Source organism: Schistocerca piceifrons, unplaced genomic scaffold (genome assembly GCF_021461385.2).
Source record: "Schistocerca piceifrons isolate TAMUIC-IGC-003096 unplaced genomic scaffold, iqSchPice1.1 HiC_scaffold_1087, whole genome shotgun sequence".
NCBI lineage: Eukaryota > Metazoa > Arthropoda > Insecta > Orthoptera > Acrididae > Schistocerca > Schistocerca piceifrons.
Window position 1 is genome coordinate 20,001 of NW_025726893.1, and position 5,000 is coordinate 25,000.

Below are 5,000 nucleotides of genomic sequence, written 5' to 3' on the forward strand. Positions count from 1 at the left end.
CGCATAGGCGGGAGTGAGGCGTGTGGCGGCCCCTGTTCCAGCGTTCTGTGTCCAACGGCCTCACGGCCGACGGGCGTCGTACGGCTCCACACCGGAGCGGACAGGCACTCGGGCGAAAGTCATTCAAAACCGGCGCCAGGCGCCAGGTGCCGCAGGCCAGCCGCTCCAGCGCTTCAGCGCTCGTACCACACAACATTGCCGCTAGTTTTGAGAGGCACGCGTGGTTCCGCACGCGGCGCACGGCTACGGCGAGCCGTACAGGTAGCGTGTTGCGCGACACGACACGCACATCGAAAGACATGCAGTCTAGTCGGTAATGATCCTTCCGCAGGTTCACCTACGGAAACCTTGTTACGACTTTTACTTCCTCTAAATGATCAAGTTTGGTCATCTTTCCGGTAGCATCGGCAACGACAGAGTCAATGCCGCGTACCAGTCCGAAGACCTCACTAAATCATTCAATCGTAGTAGCGACGGGCGGTGTGTACAAAGGGCAGGGACGTAATCAACGCGAGCTTATGACTCGCGCTTACTGGGAATTCCTCGTTCATGGGGAACAATTGCAAGCCCCAATCCCTAGCACGAAGGAGGTTCAGCGGGTTACCCCGACCTTTCGGCCTAGGAAGACACGCTGATTCCTTCAGTGTAGCGCGCGGGCGGCCCAGAACATCTAAGGGCATCACAGACCTGTTATTGCTCAATCTCGTGCGGCTAGAAGCCGCCTGTCCCTCTAAGAAGAAAAGTAATCGCTGACAGCACGAAGGATGTCACGCGACTAGTTAGCAGGCTAGAGTCTCGTTCGTTATCGGAATTAACCAGACAAATCGCTCCACCAACTAAGAACGGCCATGCACCACCACCCACCGAATCAAGAAAGAGCTATCAATCTGTCAATCCTTCCGGTGTCCGGGCCTGGTGAGGTTTCCCGTGTTGAGTCAAATTAAGCCGCAGGCTCCACTCCTGGTGGTGCCCTTCCGTCAATTCCTTTAAGTTTCAGCTTTGCAACCATACTTCCCCCGGAACCCAAAAGCTTTGGTTTCCCGAGGCCTGCCCGCCGAGTCATCGGAGGAACTGCGGCGGATCGCTGGCTGGCATCGTTTATGGTTAGAACTAGGGCGGTATCTGATCGCCTTCGAACCTCTAACTTTCGTTCTTGATTAATGAAAACATACTTGGCAAATGCTTTCGCTTCTGTTCGTCTTGCGACGATCCAAGAATTTCACCTCTAACGTCGCAATACGAATGCCCCCGCCTGTCCCTATTAATCATTACCTCGGGTTCCGAAAACCAACAAAATAGAACCGAGGTCCTATTCCATTATTCCATGCACACAGTATTCAGGCGGGCTTGCCTGCTTTAAGCACTCTAATTTGTTCAAAGTAAACGTGCCGGCCCACCGAGACACTCAATAAAGAGCACCCTGGTAGGATTTCAACGGGGTCCGCCTCGGGACGCACGAGCACGCACGAGGCGGTCGCACGCCTTCGGCTCGCCCCACCGGCAGGACGTCCCACGATACATGCCAGTTAAACACCGACGGGCGGTGAACCAACAGCGTGGGACACAAATCCAACTACGAGCTTTTTAACCGCAACAACTTTAATATACGCTATTGGAGCTGGAATTACCGCGGCTGCTGGCACCAGACTTGCCCTCCAATAGATACTCGTTAAAGGATTTAAAGTGTACTCATTCCGATTACGGGGCCTCGGATGAGTCCCGTATCGTTATTTTTCGTCACTACCTCCCCGTGCCGGGAGTGGGTAATTTGCGCGCCTGCTGCCTTCCTTGGATGTGGTAGCCGTTTCTCAGGCTCCCTCTCCGGAATCGAACCCTGATTCCCCGTTACCCGTTACAACCATGGTAGGCGCAGACCTACCATCGACAGTTGATAAGGCAGACATTTGAAAGATGCGTCGCCGGTACGAGGACCGTGCGATCAGCCCAAAGTTATTCAGAGTCACCAAGGCAAACGGACCGGACGAGCCGACCGATTGGTTTTGATCTAATAAAAGCGTCCCTTCCATCTCTGGTCGGGACTCTGTTTGCATGTATTAGCTCTAGAATTACCACAGTTATCCAAGTAACGTGGGTACGATCTAAGGAACCATAACTGATTTAATGAGCCATTCGCGGTTTCACCTTAATGCGGCTTGTACTGAGACATGCATGGCTTAATCTTTGAGACAAGCATATGACTACTGCAGGATCAACCAGGGAGCTGCGCCAACTAGAGCTGAGCAGCCGGCCGCCCGGGAGTGTGTCCCGGGGGCCCGCGCGAACACGCAAGCGTCCGCTCAATCATTCTGCAAACAGGAGGAGGCTGAGCTCCCCTGCACAATACACCTCGAAACCCTCTCAGGTCCCGGCGGCGCGCAGCGCCGTCCCAAGTACTTGGTCGGGTTCGAGAGAGGCGCAATCGCCCGGAGTTAGGCGAGTAGACGCTTTCGGTGCGACCACCCGTGCTCCCAACTGAGCTTGCCGCTGCCGACAGAGGCCCGGGAGCGTGCTGTCGTGGCATTGCCGGCGGGAGACAACACGCGCCACCTACGGTGACCGGCAGCTCCAACGCCAGCGCCACAGAAGGACAAAAGCCCCACTTGGGTGCCGAAGCGAACTCTCCCAGCACAGCGCACGCGCCAACACATCCGCACAGCTGCGATACAAACCACCAGCGAGAACCGCTGGGGCGACCGAGCAGCAGACGGCGTCGCGGCGCCGAGCGCCGGGCGGCGGCGCATCCTCAACGCACACAGTCCTCAATCGGACCAGCACACTGAAGATGTCCACCGCGCTTCGCACCGGGCCCGCGAGGACCTACTTTGGCCGCACGGCGCCGCGCGCAGGGTGCGCCGGCGCGCAGCTGCGACGCCTGCCGCGTCCGTCGGCCGGCGCGCCTGCCACTGGGCCGCCCCCACCAGCCGGCTGTAGCGCGTGCGCCCACGCACCGCGCGGCCAGCACGCCGGGAGGCGCCCCCTCACCGGCCGGGGACGGTCCCACCCAGCCACCACCGCGTATCGCTTCACACCCAGATGCCGTTCAGTTTCATCGGCATGGTGGGTATCGCTGGAACAACCGGTTAGTACCTCAACCTATCGTCGCCATCACCGATTCACCCCTAGCGAGAACAACCGCACCACAACGGGTTACCATTTCTTCATTTGCGTAACTTCACCAGAAAACGTAGGCGTCCATCGCCATTAGCAACTTCAACGATTATTGCATGCCTGTGTCAGGTGTCACGCCACACTACGTCTGCCCACATACACGCAACAAAATGTGCACGCCTAGACAATACGTGGAAGGTGGCCCCCGTACGTATGCGATGTCCATTGCTCGAACGACTGTCAACCGGCCTCTGTAGCATGTCGCAGATATGGAACGCGGTGCACCATGCTATCACGGTGTTTGAGGAGAGAGACGACTAGGTCCGAATACATCAACACACAGCTCATGCTGATCGCCATCCACGGCGTCCGTTCCTCCCACACGTCTCTATGGCGTACCACACTGCAATCCAGCTCTCATAGGGAGACGACACGTAGCTGCGTGCACAATATTTGCACTGTATGGTCCGCCGTTTTTGGGCGCAGTCGTTGTACGGTCACACATGTGCCACGATGTATCATTCAGTACATAAGGACGAATGTGCAGTACAGATTGTGGTTCACGCGTACGACATCAGCGGACAGTTGACACAGGCCGCACCACAACGTAGCCTGCGTACGTCGCATGCGAAGGGCATTGAACATGCAAACTTGTCACCAACCAGCTTGCGAAGGCAGGGGGCAAGGTGGGGACGTGGGGACGTGGGGAGGGGTGGGGGGGGGGGGGGGGGCGGCATGTACGTCCTGCTGCCATCCACATTACAGTGTACAGCAGGAGCATGTGGAAAGTCAGCAAGACTTGCAAGGTGTTTAACATGAAGCGATACACAGGGGAGCGGGCAGTGCGAGTAGCGGTTAGGTTAAGGCACAACATGGGTTAGGTTAAGGCACAACATGGGTTAGGTTAAGGCACAACATGGGTTAGGTTAAGGCACAACGTGGGTTAGGTTAAGGCACAACGTGGGTTAGGTTAAGGCACAACGTGGGTTAGGTTAAGGCACAACGTGGGTTAGGTTAAGGCACAACATGGGTTAGGTTAAGGCACAACATGGGTTAGGTTAAGGCACAACATGGGTTAGGTTAAGGCACAACATGGGTTAGGTTAAGGCACAACATGGGTTAGGTTAAGGCACAACATGGGTTAGGTTAAGGCACAACGTGGGTTAGGTTAAGGCACAACGTGGGTTAGGTTAAGGCACAACGTGGGTTAGGTTAAGGCACAACGTGGGTTAGGTTAAGGCACAACATGGGTTAGGTTAAGGCACAACATGGGTTAGGTTAAGGCACAACATGGGTTAGGTTAAGGCACAACATGGGTTAGGTTAAGGCACAACATGGGTTAGGTTAAGGTACAACATGGGTTAGGTTAAGGTACAACATGGGTTAGGTTAAGGTACAACATGGGTTAGGTTAAGGTACAACATGGGTTAGGTTAAGGTACAACATGGGTTAGGTTAAGGTACAACATGGGTTAGGTTAAGGTACAACATGGGTTAGGTTAAGGTACAACATGGGTTAGGTTAAGGTACAACATGGGTTAGGTTAAGGTACAACATAGGTTAGGTTAAGGTACAACATAGGTTAGGTTAAGGTACAACATAGGTTAGGTTAAGGTACAACATAGGTTAGGTTAAGGTACAACATAGGTTAGGTTAAGGTACAACATAGGTTAGGTTAAGGTACAACATAGGTTAGGTTAAGGTACAACATAGGTTAGGTTAAGGTACAACATAGGTTAGGTTAGGTTAGGTTAGGTTACACGTTGTTGTAAGGAAAGGTGTAGGGGGGGGGGGGCGGGGGCGGCAGGTTCGTTGATAGTGATTATAGTAAGTGAATGCTTGTGACATGATCAGATTTGTCACGTCAGGATGCACCTTTGGCTTATTAGAGGC

At 54.5% G+C, this 5,000-nt stretch overlaps 1 non-coding gene across 1 annotated transcript; it reads right to left on the reverse strand.

Moving 5' to 3' along the window:
• Positions 1 to 314: 314 nt before the first annotated feature.
• On the reverse strand, positions 315 to 2,220 carry LOC124727179. The gene has a single exon (XR_007006977.1). It is a non-coding gene; the product is annotated as a small subunit ribosomal RNA (ribosomal RNA).
• Between the last annotated feature and the right edge of the window lie 2,780 nt (positions 2,221 to 5,000).